The 26,609-nt window shown below is 41.3% G+C and overlaps 1 protein-coding gene across 16 annotated transcripts in view; it reads right to left on the minus strand.

Annotated features, from left to right (window-relative positions):
* LOC111863401 (plasma membrane calcium-transporting ATPase 3) overlaps positions 1–26,609 on the minus strand; it is a 400,552-nt gene that overhangs the window by 316,049 nt on the left and 57,894 nt on the right. For 15 of the 16 annotated variants that reach the window (XM_023849698.2, XM_023849697.2, XM_023849693.2 and 12 more), the window contains exon 3: positions 1,161–1,350. The gene's annotated coding sequence lies outside the window, so the exon portion shown is untranslated. The remainder of the gene's footprint in view (positions 1–1,160; positions 1,351–26,609) is intronic. The other variant, XM_023849683.2, reaches the window with a different exon arrangement.

A 26,609-nucleotide genomic window follows, 5' to 3' on the forward strand; every position in this document is an offset into this window, starting at 1 on the left:
AACTGCGCACAATAAAACCTATACTTCACAGTTATGTAGTCAAATCACTATAATAATTGAACTTTCTCTCAGTAACATAATTCAGAAGAAACATGGAAAGTAAAAGAAAAAAATTTACTTATAACTCTGCCCCTTTCATTGTCCGCCCTCTATCGTATATACATACACAACTGCATATTAAAGAATATGAGAACTGAGAATACAAACACTTGTGTTCACCTCAAAGCACGGCACAGGTAAGGTACCAGCAATTAACAAAATGTTAATGCATGACACACGGCAGGCTCAATTATAAAAGAAAAACTCCTGCCTGGTGAACAAATAGGGCAATGCATAGCAAAAACACTGCTTTCTCTGCGTTGGAATGTTATATAAATAGCTTAAGAACTATACACATTTATAACATATAAAGAATGTTAACGGACAAATCAAAGTTCCGATAAATTAATTCATCTGTGCAGTAATAACGTATCACTGCAATATTCTTTGACATATCGTTTTAAAAACCCACTTCAACATTTACCGGTGAAGTTCGTGGATTGCAGTTTATAAAGTGTCTGAAGAATCAAATTACATTTTCTAAAAATTGGTCTTAAATATTTTTAATATTCACAAATGTTAAACGTTCAGTTTCTTATACACTGGATCTTCCTGTGGCAGGAAATAAATCATGCCCTTGCGCACGTCAAGACGTAAAGGCCATTCGATGCGTTCCTAACCTCAGCATTAACCGGAGATTCTGGTTTGTATTATGTAATCACTACAAGCTAGTTATCACACACTTCTCACACTGGTGAATGCATTATATGTACACGATCAATAACGATTACCGATATTGCTGCAGTTTTTACGCCAAGAAAAGTGACAGCAGAACTTTGAGATGTCATTATGCATTCAATTCGTATTTGTTATTTCTGAAACTACAAACAAATACCACAACTACTATAGCTTCTTTTTTATGTGATGGGAACTTACTCGTGTGACGTCACAAAGCAAGACATCGAAAATTTAACCGTACGGGCGGTCAATACGAGTGTACTAAAATACTAGTGCCACCAACGCAACCTTCCAACAAAACCGACCGCTTCTAGGAATTCGCTAGCGTTTGCAGTCACGATAAAAATGCAAACACTGAAAGATAAGATAACTTGTGTACTTACACACAATGTAATCCTTGATGCTCCAGATCTAGTCCTGGTTCTCTAAGCTAGTTTTTACGATTACTGCAAAAATACTAAGCAAACACACGCTACTCACCACAACTGCTCACTCCAGACCTTCACACAAGCTCATACTTCCCCACACTGAGAGGTACCATTGCCCGGCTCCGCAGCGTGTCTGTGCTGCCACCTATCGCATAAAGATCAGTACTACAATTACGCTGGACGCGCTCTTCGGTAGCTCTGTTAACTTACGGTGCGCTATAAAAGCACATGACTTTTTACCCCAATTGCTGCAAAAGCAGCATATACACTTTGAACCAGGTTACAATATATTTTCCTGTGGTAGTATTGCTAAATAGGCTGAAACAAGAAACATTCTCAGAGGTAATCCAATTCATAAGCAACATACAAACGGTGCAGCAGATACTTAAGTTACATAACGCCAGTAACATTCGTAGTACTGTACTGACTGGATGGTGCAATGGAAGGTAGTGGAGAAAAAATAGTCAAGACGGAATATTTGACACAAACTCCGTCCTAAGGGTCCTAAGTGCAACAATTTATTGTAGTTCTTTCGTCTTCCTTTCTTCTACACTACATGTTTCGGCCGTAAATGGCCATCATCAGGTGTATACTCTCACGTAACTGCTACACTGCACGTAGTTTAAAATTTAAAAAACACAAGTCTTTCCAGTTCTTGACTTCTCCGTTGTTAACAGGTTCCGATATATCAGAATCCTCCCCGCTGATATATGTCAGATATGTACAAAATCTTTGTTAACCTACACATGTCAATTTGATTTTCACAAACTGGCACTTTTAAAATCTTCGATTCAAATTTAAAAATTTCTTTAAANTTTTTTTTTTTTTTTTTTTTTTTTTTTCAGATTTTAAAATTTAAAATTCTCCGGGGTACCCGCCCTATGTCCATAGTGCTGCAGCGGCTACTTCTTGTTTTCAGCACTGTTCAGGTATTATTCTGTGTAGGCTCCCTGTGTGCGTGCCGCTGCTTATCTTTAATACGTGACTTTAATACATATCTGATAGATATCAGCGGGGAGGATTCTGATATATCGAAACCTGTTAGTAACGGAGAAGTGAACAATTGGGAAGACTAGTGTTTTTTAAATTTTAAACTACGTGCAGTGTAGCAGTTACGTGAGAGTATACGCCTGATGAGGGCCATTTACGGCCGATACATGTAGTGTAGAAGAAAGGAAGACGAAAGAACTACAATAAATTGTTGCACTTAGGACGGAGTTTGTGTCATATATTGTGTAGAGTGTAACAGGACGCTTAAATATAATAAAGTCAAGACGGAATTAATCCAATTAATACATGCATTTATTGTGTCGGCTTTCAAACCATTTCCTATACTTCAGAAAGGACTGAAGTACAATAATGATCTAAAGACGTAAATGAAGTACCGTTTCCGGTAAAAATTCCGGGATCTCTCAAAATATTTCTCAGTTGTCATCTTCACTGGCGCGTGTATTCCAGATGTGAATGCTTGTTTTCATGATGCTTCACTCAAAGTTCGCCTTTTTCAAAACAGTAGCTATATTATAGTGACAACAAGAGTTTGACACATTACAAACTGAAGTTGTATGACTGTCCGAACATTGTTCCAGATATCGGCATGGCTGAACAATCAGCGCAGAATTTGAGCTTTGTTCTGAACGGAAGAAAGCGACCTCAGTAATCAGGGATCACTAAGTAAATGTGACCTACCCAGAGTTCTCCACTTCGTGAAGTTAGGAAGACACATGGACATGAATTTGTATATATGTTGCTTTATGTACGTACCTATTATAACTGATGACAGGGGAGCCTTCTTGGTGTTTTTATTAGCGACGAATCACACAAGTGACTTTTTAAAAGAATATTAAGATTTACATGAAACGTTTTAGAAGAATACTGAAGCCCAAGAACTGGGACGCTATTTATACTCTACACGACAAACTCCCAGTCTTCTCATTTTTAGTTGGATATAAATTATAAATGAACATCCATAATGCACTTGGTTATTTTATGGGTTCGGCGGTTATTTGGACGGCCTCCAGCTAATCTTTTTATATTTGAAGAAATGTTCATGATCTCATATCCTAAGCTTCGTAGTAGGCAGTCGCTGTTTGGCCATGAATGCAGGATATCATATTGAGACCAGAAACGAACCCTTGACATAGAAAGAAAAACCGCATTAATTCAAGAACCACATTTGTGATGAGCATAACATTTTAAATAAATTCATTCAGTACCAAAAAAATAAGATTATAGAGACAAAAGAGTAAAATTACATTTTTATTACAGAAGTGGGGTGTTAGTGGGGAGCGACTAAGTCCCTTGTACAGGGCCTATTATACCAGCCCCAGATGATAGGTAAGAATGATTATGGAGCAATTGGTGGAATGAAGATTGGCAAGGGAAACCTTAGTACTCGGAGGAAACCTGCCCCAGCGCCACTTTGTCCACCATAAATCCCACTTGACCACACCCGGGATCGAACCCGGGCCGGCGCGGTGGGAGGCCAGCGACTAACCGCTTGAGCTATGGCGCGGCCACAAACAGTGAGTTAATTCATGCGTAATCAAACAATAACATGGTTACTAGTCCAGAACAACTTAGGTCCAACGCGTAGCCAAAAACAGGAACAAGAGATCTGTGAAGAAAGTATGCCTGTAATTGATTAGGCACGCCGCATTAATTAGGCAAATCTCTGGCTAAGAATGAAAGATGGAGAATATTTGTTAAATGTTAACTAAGTGTGTGTTTTGTAGATTGCGAAAATGAAAAAAGACATTTCCTAGCTGACTTGAAAGTAATATATAATATATTCCTGCTTCTTCATTAACACAACTGAGGTAAATAATGACATCATATCTATATAGGATGTAACTGAAAGGTTTTTTATTTATTTAATTAATAGCATATTTACACTCTACTCCCGATAATATAGAGTAATAAGTAGATTTGTTCTAAGTAGGTGTCTTGAGTAGAGAAGTCATCCACTGATGATGCTCTGACAGGCCCTGTAGAGGAATGTTGAGGTGAGGATAATTATTGAATATAAGTTCCATGTACCAAAACAAGAACAATTGTCCATATCAACATGTGTCCGGAAACATTTAATTTATGAGGTATCGCTGGAAGAGTGCATGTATAATAAGTGCTCAGAATGTCCTCCATGAGATTCTACGCTTGCTTCGACACGTCTCATCACGGACCGCCGCATCCGTACAGAGATGCCGTGGCAGTTGCGGATAGTCTGATAGGCAGCTACAGTGCTGTGAAGTGCCTCTTGTTTGTCAATAGGAGCAGCATACACAAGGGGGTTTCAGGTGTTCCCACGGGTAAATATCGAGAGGATTCAAATATGACGAGCGTGGAGGCCATGCAATGAATGTTCCTCTACTCGTCCATCGGTCATGATAAGTGTTACTGGGAACATCTCGCAGAGCACGGCTGAAACGTGCCGGAGAACCATCGCGCATGCGCCACACTCGTGCTCTCACTGCCAGTGGTACAGCTTCCAGTAGCTTTGGCAGATCATGTTAGAGGGAGTCTCGCTTGTGGTTGTCACTAAGCCGATGTTGCAGAATATGCGGACCTACCAAGCATAATCTTGGGTGTAAAGGGCNGTTATTGGGAACATCTCGCAGAGCACGGCTGAAACGTGCCGGAGCACCATCGCGCATGCGCCACACCCGTGCTCTCACTGCCAGTGGTACTTTGGCAGATCATGTAAGAGGGAGTCTCGCTTGTGGTTGTCACTAAGCCGATGTTGCAGAATATGCGGACCTACCAAGCATAATCTTGGGTGTAAAGGGCGGCCGGCGAGTAAGGCTGACAAACTTACCGCCATCTATGAGCCGATTTTCTAGGAAATGTGAGAACCTTAACATCTCACAACCCTTTGGGCCTCCACAGCCTGTTACAGGGATAGCTTTACCTTACTTTTACCAAGCACTCACCAATAATCCCTACCCATACATTGATGCTGGACTCCTGTCTGTCTCGTTGTCCAGCAACTGGCCTGCACGCCGCAATAGAAATGCATAACTTTCAAAGAATGGAAGATTAAATGTGTAAAAAGAAAATATTGAAATACAAACTGAAACCGAGAAGAGGTTTAAGATCTCCGAGATATGAACCAGTAAGTTACAGAAATTTGGATATGGAAAAGCTCATTCATTACATGTAATCTATAAAGAAAATTAAAATATGTGGACAAAATTAAATTAAAAATCAGTAAGATGCCGAAAATAACATTGATTTTTCTTTTCACTGTATTGCAATGGAGTTGTCCGTAGCATTAAAACGCCTACGCGTTCTACAAGATTAAATGAACTTTCCAGGGCTCAAGAAAACAAATCGCATTAGCCCTATCAGAGCCACTCTTCCACAGATATTATTAGAATAATCGAGTCAAGGATGATGAGATGGGCAGGGATGTAGCACTCATGGGGTAGAGAAATATATATATATAGGGTTTCGGTCGGAAAAAAGCAAAGGAAAGGGGTCACTAGGAAACCTTATACGTAACTGGGAAGATAATATTAAGATGGATCTTAAAAAAAAAGGAGGATGGGGTGTTGTGAACTCAGGTGAACTTGGTGATGAACCTTCGGGTTCCATAAAATGCTGGGGAATTCTTGAGTAGCTGAGCGACTGGAGGCTTCTCAAGAAGGACTCAGCTTCATGGAGCTGGTGATTTAGTTTAGCCCTAGCAGGTGAACATTCGTGACACCTTTAAGACACCCGTTCTTAATATTGTTCAGCCCCGTCAGCGGAACGCCTCGATGAGGGGATGTTCACACTGCAAAGGATGTCTGCAAAGGACATGATGGATCCTGAAGTACCGATTTGTCGTTATGGTGATTATAAATGGTGAGCCAGAGGTTTGTATCAGCTTCATTTAACTGCTCGACATATTGAGATGGCTGAGGAACGTCTGCTCATTGCTATCAGAGCTGATTTACTGACTTGGAAGGTAATTGTTTTGAAGTCGAAATACTTTACATATTGGACTACCGATGCACTAGGGATATTTTATAATAATTCTGTGGCATTAACTCTTTAAAGCACGACCGTTACTATATCGTAGACTGTAGACCCGTTGCTGGGTAACGGTCACCAAACGACGCCCTTTGCTGTGGCAACGGATTCTGAATAGACGGTGTTATATAGCTCTGGGTGACGCGAACACATTCCGGTGAAAAACGGTTATTATACGAGAATAAACGATTACATTCTAAAGGGCTCTGACGAAGGTGTATATAACACTTAGAATTATTGGGTGTTTGGACGTTTTCCATCGTCCGGTATTCTAGAAAGCAGAAACACGACGTTTCGGAAAATGGATCTGTTTCTATCCTCGGGTGAGGAGGGAAGACACCTACTCAGTTGGGTCCCTTAAAAAGCTAACCTCAATCACTCGACAACTCCTGTCAGATTCACACAGTTATTTAATTATCTGAGACCAGTGGTTGTTCAGTGATTGATGTTAGCTCTTTCTGAGCGACTAAGCTGAGTAGGTGTTTTCCCCCTTCACCCGAGAACGGAAACAGATCCAGTTTCCGAAACACCGTGTTTTCTACTTACTAGAATACCTGACGATGTAAAAGGTCCAAAAGTCCAGTAATTCTGAGAATCAACGATGTTTTCTATACGTGGACCCTACCGAGGAGTTATCTTGTAAACAAGTGAGAAGACCAAGTCAGTTGTCAGTTGATAGGCAGTTCTGCACAAGAGGCTGTGAAGATAGGACCTGAGCGTGTGAAGCTTAAGAATCTCCACTGTTAGAAGCTGTTGCCAGGGAACGGATGGTGAAGACACAACAGGTTGGAAAAGCTTTGAGGGTGTTATGGGGATTTGTGAATTGTGGAGATTAGCAGTGATGCCGTAATTACTTGTACTGATGAGTTGCGTGTATAAGTGGTCAATAAATACATTCACCAATCCAGACCCCATCTATAGTCGCACACACTAACACGTGTTGCTCGCACAGCGAATTTGCGGGTTTCGTACGGGTTCCAGCATGAACTTCAATTTTGTCACTAAACCACATATTTGCATTGGAGACGCGGTACATATACAGGGTTAGCATAAAATAAATAGACACTTTCAACGTTTTGTAGCAACCAAAGTATTATAGATATAACCAAAACACTTACATGGAATTTAGTATATATCTTTAAGTTTGTATGACTAAGTTACAAATGTTCTTTGTGTGAGACTTTTGTCACGCGGCAGATATCAATACGATAACCCAGTTCGTTCTGAACACGCTCAACAGACCAGAGCATGGCACCGACGAGTTGACCACCAAGAATTCCGAACTAACTCCCACTGATTTTTTCTTGTGGGGATATATCAAAGACAGAGTTTTTGTTCCTCCACTTCCTGTAAGTGAAAACAGTCTAAAGCAACGCATCACAACTGTTACGTGTGTTGACGTGGACATGCTCCGGTGTGTTTGGAACGAATTGGATTGTCATATTGATATCTGCCGTGTGACAAAAGGCTCACACATAGAGCATTTGTAACTGAGTCATACAAACTTAAAGACATATACTGAAAAACCTTTCAAGTATTTTGGTTATATCAACAATACTTCGGTTTCTATAAAACGTTGAAAGTGTCTGTTTCTTTCATACTAACTCTGTATTTTCAAGTAAAGTGCACCTGTCCCTGTGCTCAAATAATTAAGCACTGAGCTATGAAGTCGTATGGGGTGTGGATATATAGACCCACGTTTCCTTGAAGTCGGTACTAGTTGCAAGTGAGTGGTCAGCTTCACGCCCTGGCCGCTTAAACCTGGGGGAAAGAACCTCTTACCCATTGGATAGGAGGTTGGTTGGATCCCAGAGCCGGTCTGCACGACATGGAGAAGTGAAAATTCTTGACCCTACTAGGACTCGAACTCCTGCCCCTCGGTCGTCCAGCCTGTAGGCAGTCGCTATACCAACTGAGTTATCCCGGCTCCTATATTTCGAAATATGAACTGAACTTTACTCTCCTATTTATGTAGTGTATGTGAAAAAATGCAATAACGAAAAATCGATATTTTTCTGGATTTACATTATTTCGACACTCCTGAATAAGAAAACAGCATACACATGAGAAAGTACCACAATGGTAAAAAAAATGCTTCCAAGATTTTTGGATTCACACATTTTTATCCTCTCCCCATATGAAAAAGGTCTCTCTCTCTCTCTCTCTCTGAATGGTTATATTTCTCCCTAGAGCAATTATTCATATTGGGTACTGTGACAGTCCAAACCTTTTAAAACTCTTCATTGGACGCTATGTTCCTCTTTAGCCATTTCAATAGAGTGACTGATTTATTGGGGAGACCAATCCATTAGCTGGTAATGACTTGCTTTTCGCATTTGGATAGGAACAACTGCCTTGTTTTGTTACCTGCAGCTTGGGTGACCGGAAAGGGTCGAGGCTATCACGAAAAGGCAAGTCTGTAGTTTGCCGAAGATGTAAATTTTGTTTTGCTAATAGAGTAGCTGTTATAAAAGTGTCGTCAGAAAGGTGTAATTAGACCCTAAACTAAGAACCGCTTTCACATGTAGGGTTCCGGCTTCAATATCTTAGGATCTCTTTATTCTCAAAGTTAGTAATGTGATTGTCTGTTGCTGTTGGTATGATGAATTGGCAGTTAAATCAGCCATTAGGAAACTATTCTTGTCTGGGAGAAAGGCCGTCGGTTCAAATCCTATACAGTGGATGAAGTGACGCTCCCGCAGGATAGAGTGGGCAGAAGGACTTGGCATTTAGAATTCATCAGAGGCAGACGTCATTGGGCTGCACTCTCCAAGTTTATTTAAATTTAACAGTCTTCATTTGGTTCGATTAATCTTTGATAATAATAAACGGGGCACATTACTCTGTACTTGCCAATAAAGTTATAGTGTTTACTTATGAAATAAACAATTTGTGATTAAGCAGAAAATAGTGTCTTTGATTTGTATCAGTGGATTAGCTTCAAATGTGTAGTCTCCTAGTTGCCTCAGTTATTACCGTGACACAACCCTGAGAAAAGTCAAGTGTTCTACCGAAGCGGGCAAATAAATAAATAAATAAATATAAAGATAGATAGGGGAGGGTCACAAGAATTGGTGCCCAACGGTTACAAGAAGTGGCAGCCAGTGAGCGGTTACAGTACACAAGAGATCCTCCATCATAGATCAGTACTGAATTAACACGGACATTCGAGCTCCAAAAGTAGGGTGATTTCTGATGGGCCCCAAACCAGCAAAATTACGATATATAAGAAAACGTCTCTAAATATTTGTTACTAAATTTAAGTAATTTATGGATACTATCATAGAGCCGGGATAGCGTAGTCGGTATAACGACTGGCTACGGGCTGGATGACCAAGGGGTCGGAGTTCGAGTCCGGCAATAATGTTCTCTTCTACAAGTCGTCCGGACCCGCTCTGGGGCCCACCCATCCTCTTGTCTATTGGGTACCGGGGTCTCATTTCCCAGGGATAGAGCGGCCGGGGCGTGAAGCTGAACGTTCACCTCCAGCTAGTGCCGAGGTCAAGAAAATATGGATCTATACATCCACTCCCCCTTATGCCTTCATGGCGTAGTGCTTAGTTAAGTGCAGGGGCAACTTTACCCTTAAGGGTAACATCGTCCTAAATGGAAGTGCATATGTAGTAAAGATAAAGTTATTTTTGCACCTAACTATGTAAATAAACATTATACGAAGAAGGCATATGGGGCAGTGGAGGTACTCGTCCTCACTGGATGACGGTTGGCTTCCAGCTCACTGTACACTGCAACTCATTGCCTCACGACTCTGGGAGTCACACACCGATATCATTAAGCCGGACGGTCGGTGTATCAGTTAAATTGCTGCAGAGCCTCACCGGCAGTCACTCTGGGCTTCGAGTCTTGTCGAGAATTATGAACAGGGCTGTTGTTCTCTCCTAGATACGTGTATATATGTTTTATAAGTGGGGCCTCCTCTGAGACGAAGGGAGGGCACGGCCTTCCTCTGTAGGCGCACCGTTTGTTGCACCGCACGCAACTGGATCTCTAACTGACTGCTAAACGTCTGCTGGCCATCGTCAATCAGTCTCGAGTCCAAGTCTCATGGGATTCGAGACCATATTTTATTGTCTGACGACTCGGGGAGCCTTCAGGCTCTCCCCCCAAACTGGAGGACCAGGGCCTGACTGACTGACTGACAAATTACTGCTGATCCTAGCTGTCATAGTAATTCTCGGTTCCGAGACATTTTTCTTTTCACTCTCTGGTGGTTCTGGGGGCCTTCCGATCGAATCAATCACTAAATTTCCCGATGACTCTCGCTATATATCCTCGGCACAAACTGCATGGAAAACATCGTTTTCAGCAGTTCCTCTCTTGTCGCTTTTTATTAGATACTGAGGAAGCGTGTTCACCCAGCCGTTGCCTAGCAACAGCTGTCTCTTCTTGATCCACTATCCCAACCTTTTCTGCCGTTATGTCATAATATGTTATTACAAGAAATTCAGGCTTCAACGGGTTAATTCTGATATAATTTAATAAATTTTATACATATATTTTTATACAAAACATTAAGTAGTAGGGAATTGTGTTAGGCAAATGTGAAATGCATAATTAGTAATATAGCAGTGGGTGACAAGTTCATTATTAATAATGAATTTTGAATGACGTGGAGGGAAGCTGACGTGGACTATCTTAAGATAATATTTCAAATATTGCGAAGGGTGCCTGAGGGGAAATACCATAATAGTTTCTGTCTGGACCAAGATTCAAACCCGACAATTCCGGAATATGAAACAGTGGTACAATCACTATATCGATATGTTCGGCATATTTCGTGGGACGAAATTTTGTTGAGTGGGAGTTGTTACGGCTGATCATCGACTGGAAACCATGGACATACAGTCGTTCCAAGACCTCATTTTATTCCTTTGAAATAAATTTTAATTTCTGTCTTCTTCCAAAATACATTTGTCAATGTGGTCTAGTGGTCAGAGTTCCTACAGAGTTCGTGGCTACTGATCCAGAGCTCTGGGTTCGATTCCCCCCCTACCAAATTTTCTGAGAAGTAGTGGGTCTGGAACGGGGTCCACTCAGCCTCGTGAGGATAACGGACCTACTTGGATGGAAAAGTAAGGGCTCCGGCCTAGAAAACCGAGATTAACGACCGTGGGGTTCCGTTGCGCTGACTATGCAACACCCTCTCTCCGCTAAAGTTGGCACTAACTTCGCCGATAAGCGGGGGTCGCTCGGTAGGTATAGTTTGCTTGCGGACTAAAACCAAGGAGTTTCACATCTGTCAGTGTATAAATATTATAGGTTAAAGGTAAAATTTTGCCTGTGGTTAAATAATTAAGCATTATGCCATGAAGCCTTAAGGGGGAGTGGAGGGGGCCGCGCCATAGCTCAAGCGGTTAGTCGCTGCATTCTCACCGCGGCGGCCCGGGTTCGATCCCGGGTCTGGTCACGTAGGATTTGTGGTGGACAAAGTGCCGCTGGGGCAGGTTTTCTCCGAGTACTTCGGTCTCCTCTGCCAATCTTCATTCGACCAATTGCCCCCCAATCACCCTCACCTATCATCTGGGGGTTGTACAATAGGCCAGAAGTGGCCGCAGTGCAAGGGACTTAGTCCCACCCCACTAGCAATAAAAGAAGAGGTACGTACTATTCAATTCGAAAGGCCTAAAGCAAGAAACCCTCTAAAATATGAGAAAGTGAGAGATTTCTCGTACATTATAATACCTTTAACGTGATACACTCCCCATACACGCAACATTGGGAGCTTGATCCTTATGAGAAAGCCATATTACAACTATATTTAAATTTGCACTTTGACCTTTGCTTGACCTGAACCCCGTGCTATGCATGCAACGCTGTGTCTATCGCATGTGAAAACTGTAGAAAGAGTGATTTTTTTCAAGGAATTTGATTAAACGGGGCAGACAATTAAATCATTTCAACAATAGAATGCTTAAACGAATGCGCGCCAATTCACCAGCTCGTGCCAAATGCACTGCGAATTATTGACAGATTAATTAACGATGCTTTATCAGTTACTCAGATTACGAAAATTTAATTGTGTTAATTTTTTCTTATAAGTAACGAAACAGATAAGGGTTGTAAACCTTGTAACTGAATTGAAATTACAGGTTTTCTTAGGATTTGAATCATGGTAATTCCAAGTATGATTCTTAGTGATACTCTATAGGTTGAGACAACAGTATAGTCGGCGTCTGAAATATTAATTCAGGGGAGTTCCCTCTGTTAGTCTCTCCCGCATTATACCGTTTCTGTAAAATATTTTCCTAATATCTGTCGTTTTAACATTTATCTTTGCAGACAGTGTTCTGGCATGCCCCATCTGGCAAATGAATGTCGATTTTCGTGAGGGTGCTAGTGAAAGTTGACATTGGTATGAAGATTGTAGAGGGGCGAAAGAAGGACGAGGAAGAGGGAACATGTACAGACTGTCCTGTCTTCATCAGCTTACGTTACCATTAAACAGGGAAGATTTTCGGATATTTGTTACCGGCGTTCCCTGATCAGACAGAATATATCATCTCTTTCTGTGGTTGAATTTATTCATATGTAATAAATTATTATTACTCGGTAGCGTACTTGTTTGAGGCACTGTGCTACAAACAGGGAGGTCGCGGGTTTTGATTCCCGATGAGGTGATTAAATTTTTCAATTTGCCTAATCCTTCCAGCCGCACAGAAATGAGTACCAGGAATCTTCTTGAGGACAAAAGACGGACAGCGCTTGAGGCTGACAATCTCACCGCCATCTGCGAACCAATTACCTATCAAATATGGGAGCCTCGACATCTCACAACCTTATGGACCTGACATACTGACATAGCTTTGCTACTTTACTCAATCGTAATATAAAAATACGTATTTTAATTAATTAAACATTTTATCAATTTTAATCGATTTTTCAAATGTTCATAAGTCGGTTTTTGAGACGTAATTTTAATCCAATGATTGTGATGCCAATAAGCAATTCTGTTTTTACTTGAATGAATAATTAATGAGAGAAAACCGTTTCATATCGTTAACATTCTTTACATTATTGCTGTTGTACTCCTTGTTAGATACATGCAAAATGTTTTGTCTCTGGAGCCACTATTTATGTAACATCTCAAAGCGTCAGAGAAGGCAGGATTTTATTTTTATCGCTGATAGTGGAGGAACGGACACAGTGATGAAATGCAGAGTAAATCGTATAGAACCGGCCCGATGAATTTGCTAATAATTCCGCAGGTGATGCATATAACCGCTCACAATTACGACATAATAATCCGTGGGCTGCGCTGAGTCGAAGGGTGTGCGCATGATCCGGCAAGTGGCAGCCCTTATGCTGCAAGGTCAAGGACAATGCCGAAACGTGTCTGCAATGCGCAGGCGACAGTCATGGAGTGCACTGTTGAACAGCGAGTGTTTCTAATGCCTACTTGAAAACGGCGGACACTTTCAACACCTGCTCTGATCATGGCACACAATCCAAGATAAGATATGTGTAAATTACTTTAATATCTATATGGTATATTTTATATTACAGCTCATTTCGTCGGGCCGGTTCTATATGAATCACTCTGTATTATGTTACATATACGTGAGCAGAACTGTTTGTTACCAAAGTCCTCGTTGTGTAGACAAAACCGAAATTTGTATCTTTGGCTACTTGAAGTGTTTTAATGGCTAACTGGACATTAACATCTTGAGTACATTTCCTATACGGACAGGCGACCGGCTGTACTTTCTGGTTGCTACAAAGAGATTTCCTTAACAATCTGAGACATGAAGCAAAGCTGAGAAGTAAAGCAGAGGTTCCAAGAACCTATAAATCGAAAAGATTGCGGACTGGCCTGAAGGTCATGGTTGAGGAGCTCTGGAAACGGCTAGGGGGCATCGCGTGACACCCACCAGTTTATCTTCCCTTCTGAATGTAGGAACAGGTTTAGTGAGAAGAGAAAGCAAAGGATAACACAACAAAATTTGTGCTCTTCGCCTGAAAGCGAAAGATAATGAGAGTCAAATGGGTACACCATGAATCAGGAGAGGGAAGTACAGAACATACACACAGCGTTGTGATCTGAAAGAAAATTCAAAGAAAGATAAATTTGGAGGTCTACAGGCAGATCAGAGGATAATATTCGAAAGTATCTTAATGAGAGCAGTTCAGAGAATCTGATATGAACTGAACTAGCGGAGAAATCACGAAATTTTAAGGCACCATACACAAAAGGATTTGTTTGAATAGAATTACCTATTGACTGATAAAATATTACTTTATCTATATACGGCTCTATAGCACTTTTGTATAACCTCGAAATTTTTTCCTTTCTTAATCTTTTACACACTCGGTAGGACTCCTTGGATAGGGGATCGCACTGCCCCTACATGCACACAAGACATCAAAAACACAGAATAAAAGCGCACAGGCATACCTCAAGTAGGTTTCGAACCCACGACCTAGTGTTTAAGCGGGCGAAGACGGTTCATGACTTAGACTGCACGATCAGTGTGACCGACAGAAGAATACTCAGCATCAGGAAACTGTTTTAGGAATTTATGAGTACTTTGTTTCAGAAAACTGACGGCACGATCTAAGTGCTGCATCGGTGTGCTAAATTACCTGAGACATCTGCTTTTTAGTCAGTTAACATTGCATTCAGCTTTGTGTATTTAACTGTCTTCACTCCCTTCCGACATCGTTACACGTCGAATGCTGTTTCTTTGTATCCCTACCCAGACCTGTAATCAAACAATTACGACGTTCCGTTTAGCTTGCAGGCAGTGCAGCACAGTACATTGTCTGAAGAAGATTATGTAAAATGCTTAAAAGAAGGAAGGACCGCATCTCTGGTCTAGTGGTCAGAGTTCCTAGCTACAGATCCAGAGGTATCGGGTACGATTCCAGGCGCTACCAGATTTTCTGAGAAGTTGTGGGTCTGGAACGGAGTCCACTCAGCCTCAGGTACGTTTTTTAAGGAAATAGCGGCTCCGATTTAGAAAACCGAGATTAACGGCCGTGGGGATTCGTTGCGCTGACCACGTGAAACCCTCTATCCGCTAAAGTTGGCACTAACTTCGCAGATGAGCGGCGGTCGCTCTGTCGGTATAGTTCGCTTGCGGACTACAGGCAACAGGGTTCTTAAATCAAGGAATTACCCATCATGTGATTTTCTGCAGCTCAGACACTTTCCAGCCACAAGATGGTCACCCATGTTCTGGGTTTGTGTAGATTCGAAAGTGGGTAACAACTTAGATAACTATTATGCACTCAGCGTATTGGCCCGAAAGGAAACCTAGACAAAACGGAGCATAACTTGTACGCATGCTTAGTCATAAGAATGCAAGCAAATTCCGAATGTAAGAAGAGCTAATGCATTCCTCAAAACTGTGATGAAATTAAAATATTTTGGAATAACAGTAAGAAATCAATGCCATATTCATAGATAAACATTCTGAGAATGTTTTCTAGTATTCAGTTCGGACTATCGTGTCTTCACAACTCCTGTCCAAAAATATAGAGTCTGGACTATACGTAGCTGTAGTTTTGCATGTATTTGTATAGGTCCCTGAGACTATTAGGGCCTAAGCGAGAGGAAGCTTGAGCAAGCTGGAGGAAACTGCACAGGGTAGATTTTCATAATTTGTGCACTTAAACAGATACAATACAGTGATCATATTAGGAAGATGGGTCGGATATGTAGTACTCACACAATAGTTGGGAAATGCATATATGCAGCTCACTCGGAAATCATGAAAGAAAGAAACCACTTGGCATAAAATAGGTTGGAGAATAATATTACAATGTATCCTAAGAAATAAACTTTTAAGACGTGGGCAAGACATATTTGGCTGATTATAGCGGCCAGTAGCGGGCTACTATGAACACGGTTACGTATTAGTTGGGGGTTTCTTGATTAGATTGGCAACTCCTCCCTTCTCAAGAAGGACTCCATTCCACAGAGACAGCCATGGGGACTTGAATGGCAAGACGGTTGTTGGGGAGAGAGGATGCTGTAGTAGCTTCACTTGTCGCCCAAGAAATGTGAGAAACGGAGAAAACATTTTGATAAGAGAGGTCTCCACCAACGAACTACAACCGTTAACATTTTGCAAACGAACCGTTACTAAGTGTCACGTGTACAGTTCCACACACAGGGATGAAATATTCTGCGGACTCGAAGCTGATCTGCAACTTTAATTTGATCTGAAGCCTAATGACTCGTATTTCTCACGCACAGGTTCTCTGTGCCGACAAAATTTTTATTTTATCTTTTTTGTGGCGATTTTGACGGCAACGAAATATGATTTGCATGTGTATGAGTAGACTGTGTTAAAGGTATCTGAAACTCGGGTGTTACTTGGTTCGAATTTAAAACGAGCTAGGGCTACCCTTGTTGAAATTTTATGTGGTTATTCTCAAGTCCCTTCAGGTTAATAATCATGTAGTATGAAGAAAGCAGTCTTCTGGGATTTGGCACCGTGTATATGTGGTGTTAACCAACGTTTCGGAGGAACGTATCGCCTCCATCTTCAGGGTAGAAGAAAAAATATAAGAAATCTGCAAGCGAAGAGACGTGAGAACCTGTAAAAGCAGACTGTCTGATTTTACCGCTTCTCACGGTCTCTTCGCTTGCAGATTTTTTTATATTTTTTCTTCTACCCTGAAGATGGAGGCGATACGTTCCTCCGAAACGTTGGTTAACACCACATATACACGGTGCCAAATCCCAGAAGATTGCTTTCTTCATAGTCACCGCCGTGAAAGCCTCAAACCTTACAATCATGTAGTACCTTGAAAATTGGTTTCAAATAGTGGATAAAACAAAATTTAAAACTTATTAAAAGCCTTAAAACATTATTACAAAAATTGATATAGTACAAACACACAAGAGGATGCATTCTTTAAAGACGTAACCATACATTGATGGCATTTGTACATTTGGCGTCATATTGTATTTTAGGAAGTGACCGGTAGGGCCAGACGCAACTGCAAGAAGAAAGTCTCTCTGTTCTTATTTCATCTTAACAGCAGAGCAGAGCAAATTGAGCCGTCAGCCCATAAAGTGACTGAGGTTCGATACCAGGTTGGAACAAATTTTCTTTTTTCGCTACCATACCCATAATAGCTCCGGGTTGCGTAATGTCCATATGAATATCGTGGGCGGCGATAACGTGAAAATTATGAGTTTAAGATATGTTGGATCTCTTTCAACTTTCCGTGTTCCTGTACGTGATGTAATGCTTGGCAGATGTAACACTGCGTTTAGGAAAGAGCACATTCATCGCGCCAGTACATATTGGTCGGTTCTTGGGGATTTTAACGAAGTACCTTAAACTAAATTAATCAGCTGTGTAGATTGGAAGAGGTTATTTTTGAATGATGATTTGCAAAGGACTTGGAAATAAATGATCATGACTTATTTCGAGGGTATCTTTTGTGAAGGAAAAAAAAGGCTTCATGCAGGATAACCCATCTCTGGAAGAGATCCGAACTCGGTGCCTCTTGTATATGAAGCAAGGGTGATGAACATACCAAATAAATATTTTGATACTATCAAATTTTGAGAGAAAACTTTACAAAGAATAGAACATGAAATTAAAAATACGAACAAATATCAACATTTTGAATTCTTCCAATAATGAAACTGTAAAACCAGCCAGGTCTAACTTCGTTCAATACGAAAAAATTCTGGAAGAATATTATATTGATTTGCGGCTTCTATTTATGTAAGGATCATCCTGTGCTCTTCTTAATATGTTAATGAAAATGAAACAAATGACATTATTATTTAATTAACAATAGTTTCTATTATAATAATTTGTTTAAGACGAAAAATACTTTCACTATATGTCTTGCTATATAGTTTACATTACTTCCAAATACCTAGAATCTAGATAAAACATGTGACTCCACGGTTCGTTAGTCGAATATCTAGGGCATCTGTTTTCAGTAAACAAATCAATATGTTACGTTCTCAGCATTCTTGGTGGCAGGGTTCCTAACATTTTCCACACTACACAGGAGATATTTCACCTAGAAATTAACTCTTAATCCTATGTTATTGCTTGTCTATAAAATCAATGGAAGTAAGCCTTCCAGTCTCTCTAAGACTTCCATATTGATTCTGCACTTAAGGGTGCAAGAAGGATATTACGCTACGAAACGTAGAGGTCAAGCGGTTACGCTTCTGACTTGCATTCGAGAGATGTCCGGTTCGAGTGTCCGCCGGAACACCACTAATATGACTGAGGTTACTCGTACATTTCCTCCGCGAGGTAATGCCTCAGATTATACACTCTTACCAATTCATTATTCATTTATTGGGTCGGGTTGGATCCTTATTTATATATATATATCATCATCATAGTAATTTTGGGCACTATATAGCCTGAGGTTTAGATATCGTCACTTAAGAATCCATAAATATCAAAGTGATAATACTGGGACATGACGCCTGAAAGCTGCAATTTACCCATCTGCTGGGCAGGACTTTGCTGAGCACGTTGCCGTGGCAACACGGAAGGCGCCTCTGCTGGACGGAGAATTGTTGGAACACGTTTCCACAGCAACGAATACGACTGAAGTAGCAATGCACTGCATACAGACTCGAAGTAAGAGCGAAGAACGCGATAACTCACTCTACTGTTGAAGGTGACCTCAATAAGGTTCGACCAGAACCTACCTCAGGGAGGGAACTGGCCAACAGAAGACAGAATATGACAGAAGCAGGAGACAAACAGGGGTCAGAAATAGTCAGAAGCGGACTCTTTATTTTATGTGGTGTAGTTACAGTAACCTTTAGAGTGTTTGCAATGTTCGTAGTTCTGAACTGTTATTGATACAGGAAAATTCTGTTAAAACTGATTATAATTCCGCCTGGTGAATATCCAATAAATCGATTCATCTAATCCGGAACCCATTAATTACTTTTCGCGTTACCAGAACACATGACAATACAAAGCAACAGTTGAAGGCTGAGAATATGCCTTCATTTTATAATTTTACCAACTGAGATACATATTTCATCTACTTACACTTTTATGACGGCCTTCATATAAGACTATTAAATACACAAAGAAATACAAATATTTGTAAGAAAATTTAACGAATGTTTAAATGTGGTAACTGGAAACTGTGATTCAATGTAACAGTTTCTTTAAAGCAGAAACAAAGTTAATCGAATGAATTATTCTTTCTGATGAACTCACGTGATTAAATTTTGAAATGATTTTGGTGGGCGGTACGCGGTAGCATATTTGGTTGAGGCACTATGCTACAAGCCAGAAGGTAGTGGGTTCGATTCCCGATGACGTCATTACATTTTTCAATTTACCTAATCCTTCCAGCCGCACTATGACTCTGGGGTTGACAGAACCTCTAACAGAAATGAGTACCAGGAATCTTCCTGAGGGTAAAGGGCGGCCCGCGCTTAAGGCTGACAGCCTCACCGCCATCTGTGAGCCCATTGTCTACAAAATGTGGGAGCCTCGACATCTCACAACCGTATGGGCCTTCAGTGCCTGTTGCAGGATAGCTTTATCTCTTTTACTTTTAATGGTTTGGGCAAGATAAAATAACTCGCAGTTATTGTTTTAAATGAAATAAAAGGAAGAAACATAGAAACTGTAGGAGAAGTTTAGGTTCTCAGGGCGGTGAATATTCTGGGATGTGAAACCGTGTAGTCTGACCGATAGTTGCCAAATTCCCGAAGAAACATGCTGCTTCCATTCTCAGGGTATGCGCTTATACACTGAAGATGGGTGAAATATTATATATTTTCACTTGTCCGGGGCTCCGTGACTAATAACAACGGGCTCTGAATAGATGATTGGATTTATTGTGGCTTTCTATTACAATCGCTTTTAACTACAATCAATTACAACAGTCCACAGACTCGCTCCATTCCCTGCTGGACTATGACTGTCTTCTCTTGTAGTCTCTCTTCTACTGCGACTGACTTGCTTCTGATTTACGAATCACTTACGAATCAGAGGCAGAGTCAAGAGTCAGAGTTACTTTACGAATTAATTCATCTTGGCGCCAAACTCCTCGAGACTCACGACAAATAATACATAGGATGTTACATAGAGACTCACAGTCCCTATGTAACATCCTCTCTGATGAGAGGATGGGTCTGTCGTTTACAATTGCTGATGGGCCTGCCAGAGTAGTCATTCTCACGTTCGAGTCCCGCGGAACTTATGACCACACCTTACTCTCTGAGATTCGATAGTCCCCGCCTGAAGGGCCAGGTCCGCGTATTCACATAACCCAGGAACAGGGTGGCCCAGCTATACCCACCGGCACTGGGTTCCCTTTTCTTCGCCTCATGAATCAACTCTTCTCTGCACTGGGGCTTTTACAGTCTAGAGGTATTTTTTTATTGCTAGTGGGGTGGGACTAAGTCCTTTGTACTGCGGTCACTTCTGGCCTATTGTACCAGCCCCAGATGATAGGTGAGGGTGATTGTGGAGCAATTGGTGGAATGAAGATTGGCATGGGAAACCGAAGTACTCGGAGAAAACCTGCCCCAGCGCCACTTTGTCCACCACAAATCCCACTTGACCAGACCCGGGATCGAACCCGGGCCGCCGCGATGGGAAGCCAGCGACTAACCGCTTGAGCTATGGCCCGGCCCAGTCTAGAGGTAACCATGGAAAATATTGTTTGCTTGTCCGTGTCCGTGGAAACGTTTTTTGAATCTTCGTTGACACGAAAACGCGTTTTGTGCGAAATTTGTTTCTATGTATCCACCGCTTCATAGAAACGTGTGTTAATTTCGTAGCGCTCTGGTTTCCGCAAGTATATTCTTTTCTGCGGACGTGTCTAGCGAGCCGTTGTCTAGCAAAGGACGTCTCCGCAATGTTTCTCTGGCTACACACTTCCGGCGTTCAGGAATCATGCCACAATGATCTTTCGAAAGTTAGTAAAACTTTTCCCAGCTACACGAAGTCGCGCCTCACAAAGCTGCTGACTTAACCGTTCAAAGCTCAGTGATTCTGTACATGCCATCAATTTTGCTAAAAAAGGAAAGAACACGGCTTCTTGCACACAGAGTGTATTTATCGGTTTCATATGACTCTCACAATAAAGAGGTTCGGTTATCATTGTCACCAGCAGAACCATCTAGCGGCGCTCTATTCTCTTCAGACTTCTTCGATCCGAGATTCATACGGTTTGTATTTTAGCGTCCTGTTGCACTGATTTCCATCCAGGATACGTATGTAATGGCCGTCTTGTAGTGCACTTAATTTCGTATGTCGCTTCTTACTACATGTTTCGGCAACATAGTGTCATCTTCAGGTTCGTTATTTACGCTAAGCTATTACACTGTTTGCCATCTTGTGTCTTTCATAAAATTATTTAGAAAGTGCATCATTCGTCAACTATAATAAAATTTGTATACACTAAAACTTGTTAAGANTGACGAATGATGCACTTTCTAAATAATTTTATGAAAGACACAAGATGGCAAACAGTGTAATAGCTTAGCGTAAATAACGAACCTGAAGATGACACTATGTTGCCGAAACATGTAGTGAGAAGCGACATATGAAATTGAGTGCACTACAAGACGGCCATTATATACGTATCATGGACGGTTTATCATTTCTTAACAGGTCATAAAATCCGTTTGGTTGTAATTTTCTGCCTGCTGAATCCAAATGGTTTTATGTATCATTTCGAATGTTTTTCTAATATGAGTTCCGTGTTTAATTTCTTTTTTGTGAGTCGGGATAGCTCAGTCGGTATAGCGTCGGGCTACGGGCTGGAACTGCCGAGTTTCGATTCCCGAGAAGGGAAAGAATTTTATCTCTTTTGCACAGAGTAGGGGGGCACTTTTCCCGGGGAGGGGGGGTAAAGCGGCCGGGATGTGAAGCTAACTACTCAACCCCACTTAGTGCTCAGATAAAAAATGGCTAAATTACACCTCCGCTTCCCAATACGTTTTCATGGCGGCTGCTTAATTATTCAAGCACAGGCAAATTTGCATTTACCTTTATTTTCCTGAACAGCAATAACCTGTGGTCTATGGCAAAGGCAGTCAATGGCGTCCTCTTCCTGTGATGTAGGTGCTGTATTTTTTATGTTCCTTACACGCTTGAAACTGCTGCACGATGTAGCTGTAAGGTTTATCCCAGACGCGGACCTTTCGGCCAATATCATTTGCCTGTGCGATGCGGCAAATTCTCCGACATATTTGTTCAACGGGCAGTATAAACGTTGTGATGCAGGAGAACCGGGGTTCTGAACAGAAGTTACAAACTAGTAGTGACTATTTCGAATCCTTAAATCGCTCCATCAGGTGTCCTGGAACCAGAAGGCCGGTGCTTCACAATCCTACAGTCACTGAATAGTGTTACTGGAAAAGCGTGAGACAAGAGTCAAATGTGAGGTTTCCACGGCAGCGAAAATTAAGTTTCTCTTCTTCTGGTTAATTGACTCTCAATGACGTGATACCTGAAGGTAGGAGCAACAGATTCATGTAGGTGGGTACCAAATTGCACCGCAACTTATCCTAAAATTGTGTAATCTTGCTTTAATATGGGTTTCAAGATCATCCGAAGGAGTTATATGGGTTTCCAGCACCGCTGTTTACTTTCTTAATGTCATTGGTCGAGCGGAGAATATTTCCACTTGTGTCTTGGAGATCTCAGATTCCCAGTTATTCTACTCCCATTATGGACAATGTCAGAATAACGCCTCGAATTACACTAAGACGTCTCAACTTTTCCTCTTCCTTTCCAATACATTATTAACTACTCATTGTACCTTTCGACAGCAATATATTCTGATGTACTGAGGATGTCGATCAATAAATCTAAAATAAATAAAATAAATTAATAATTACTTAAATGGGCATTGCTAACAATACATATTGTCGCATGTGTCCTAGGCAACTCGACAAGAAATTCTGTGGGTCTCGGATTTGGAAGAATATGTTTATTGGACAATCACTCTTTACACTCACAAATACAATCACTCGCAATTATAGCGCCTTCAGACCTCTCCTCACCAAAGGCACGCGTGCACCGCTAATCTCGGTGGAGCGTCTTGGCTCTTCGTTTTTCGAAGCTGATCTGACTTTGCTCTCGTCGGATACGAAAGGACTTGGTCCTCTGAATTGTTCTTCGCTTATATTTTACGCCCGGACCTTATAGAGACCACCTTGCTGTAAGGTTCAGTTTCGTTGTTAGTTGGCCTATCCGTTGCCGCGACAATTCAACAGTTCTGCCTCTGTTGGGTAAGCAGTTTCCTAGGTAGCATGCGTTCTCATTGTCAGTTGCGCAGCAATGGGTGTCCTATAGTCCGGCTTTCAGGCAGCACGTCACAGAATTATTCCAAAACCCAGTAGTTGATGCATCATATTTATTAACACATGAATCACTTAATACAATAGCACCGCTATCTTGACGGATACTCTACATTATTCAAAGATAGTCTTTCAGTTTTATAGTTAATGCACTGTCGAATACCAGTGTATTTATGAATAAAGAATAAAAAAGAGTACATTGCTAGAACCTTTCTTCTCATGTTTGAGCTAATATCTCTAAATTTAACTTGAAGGACTAAAAGAAACCTCAGTCTAACTGACCAAACTTCGAAACCGGGGCCTCCATGAAGAGAAACAGATGTGTTAAGCGCCCAAACGCACTTCCGACTCTGTATTCTCAGAGAAGGTACCGCGACAATATAAATGCACGCACATAAAATTCGCTGAAATTTCAACGGGAAAATTTTGTAATTATCTACATTTATATTAATTTCGCACCACAAAATCGACTGAAAAGACTATTTCTGTGAAAATTCGGCAAATTTAGCACATAAGACATATATAAAAGAAAAATATTCGCGATAAATTGAGAAGTTCTTGAAAGACAATTACACTTACGTTGAAGTAAGAAACTTCATGGAAGAGCGGTATAGGCTGAGTTGTGTTACAGTCTAGACGTGCCCTATGAACACTATCTTCAGAGATGCAACGTCATATAATTCGGTAGAAGTTACCGACGTGTCGGAAGAATGTATTTCCTCTATCTCTTCTCCCGTCTGCTTCTTGCTGGTTTCGTTCTTGGCTTCTTTTTTAATTCGCTGAGTGGGGGGTGGAGTCCAACTGGGTCCACTCGGCACGGCGGCCACTGTTTGGCCTATTGTAGCCTGCCCCGGGTGATTATGATGATGGAGAATTTGCTGGAAGGAAGATTGTGCAGGGGAAACCGAAGTACTCGGAGAAAACCCGAACCAGCGCCACTTTGTTCACCACAAATCCCACTTGACCAGACCCGGGATCGTACTCGGGCCGCTAACCGCTTGAGCTATGGCACAGCCTTCTTGTTTGGCTTACTCTCCGACCGTGAAGAAGCAGGCAATACGCCCCTCTGAAATTTCTGTGAACTTATATTCAAGTACATAGACTTCATCTCGGAAAACAATATATCTAGTCTTTATATTCTCCGCCTTAAACCCTCTACTCCAACAAAGTAGGTGCACGTGGACACAACAGTACCGACTTGGATATAAATTTCGCTGCCGATTAATGTTATCATCTTTGGTTCCTAATAGCTGTTACTGCAAACTGTGACCGCTGGCAAATGGATGGATCTACAATGGCAGAGAAGAAGGCGTTAGCCTCATTGTGCATATATATAGCGGCATGAATAATTGTAGCAAATGCCATCATTCTGTTTACATAGACGATGTTAAAACTATTTTTGCGATGCATGTATTTTCTTCCAGGGGTACACAAAAGAATTTGGTCCATGCGCGTCTGAGGAATGAAATTTCTCTCCTCGATATTATTAAAAGACCGCTACTGTGGTTTAGTGATCAGAGTTCCTGCCTACAATTCCAGAGGTTCCGGGTTCGATTCCCAGCGCTACCAAATTTTCTGAGAAGTGGGGGGTCTGTAACGGGGTCCAATCAGCCTCGTGAGGATAACTGAGGAGCAATTTCAAGGAAACAGCGGCTCCGGTGAGGTTCCGTCGCGCTGACCACGTGACACCATCCATTAGCAAAAGTTAGCGCTAACTTCGCCGACAAGCGGCATTCGCTTGATCGGTATAATTTGCTTGCAGACTACAGGCCACGGAGTTTTTGTCGATATTGTTGAAAAATATAATATTCCTGCGCTGCTGGGCTACAGATACATTGTATCATAAATGAAGGTGAACATCGCAATTCTGACTTGAGTGGGCTCTTAACTCTGATATAACTCAGTACTTTTCAGTTTATGATTACGATGTTTAATGCATAATTTTGCATTTTTACCAGATTTTTAAATATGTACAGAATTTTAGGTGCATTAATGAAGCAGCAGTTAATAATGTTCCCATAACCCTGACAAGAAATAAGCACACAAGGACAAAAGTATGCCTACATGTAACTCTCAGAGGCATGTAAAACAAATAAAGAAAATAAATTGGCTTGGAGCAATAAAATAACATTAATTCTTGACTATTTAATAAGATCACTGTCTGTGCCGTTAGTGGTGATGAGTTCATTAGCGTGGCTACATAAATAAATGGCAGGTTAATTTGAAATTGAGAACGAAGATGATTACAATTCCTTCTAGTTTAAACGTCCTGGCTCATGCCTCTTTACTCTTGCGACATTGCAGTTAATGACAGTTGTGTATTTTGCCAAGGTATAAAACATCGCAACTATGTGCGCAGAAGGTAAGTATGCGAGTTGTATTACCTACTGTAACGACTCGGCGAGATGTCTGCGATCGTGTGAAGTCACTGACTTTACAGTGACGAACCTAGCATCCTCGCAAAGAAGGCCACGAGTCAGAGTGAAAAATTATTATTGTTATAGCCCTATAGCCCTTTGTTGGCTTTGGCCTCTTTTTCAATTTCATGATCGTATGTACAGCCGGTAGGATTCCTTGGATGGGGGATCAGCCCGTCGCAAGGCCGCTACCTAAACCCAAGACAAAACAAATACAGAATAACGTACACAATGCAGACATCCAGGCCTTGAACGGGATTAGAACTCACGATCCTAGCTTTCGAGTGTACGAAGACAGTTCATGATTTAGACCGCGCGGCCACTGTGATCGGTCAAAGAAAAAAGTTTACTGTAAATTTGTCCCTGTGCTTTAGCACTAATTTTTAATGCATATGGGCTATAGATTTGGGCTTCTAACCAGCTTCATTCTCCGGCAGTTTCAGCCCGAGACAAAAGAAGTAGCATTTGTTTAACATTGGGCTAACCCCAGAGAAGAGAGAAAACTATTTCCTTCTGACAATCGAACCGCGGTCTTTCAGCCCATAATCATTCACTTTTTTTTTCATGGCACTACAGCCCCAGTGAGACTAGGCCTACCTCCCCGAACTTCTCCATTCACTTCGGTTTTTCTAGATCTTACACATTCGGTAGGACTCCTTGGGCGGGTGAGCAGCTCGTCGC

This window comes from Cryptotermes secundus, unplaced genomic scaffold (genome assembly GCF_002891405.2).
Source record: "Cryptotermes secundus unplaced genomic scaffold, Csec_1.0 scaffold792, whole genome shotgun sequence".
Classification (NCBI taxonomy): Eukaryota; Metazoa; Arthropoda; class Insecta; order Blattodea; family Kalotermitidae; genus Cryptotermes; species Cryptotermes secundus.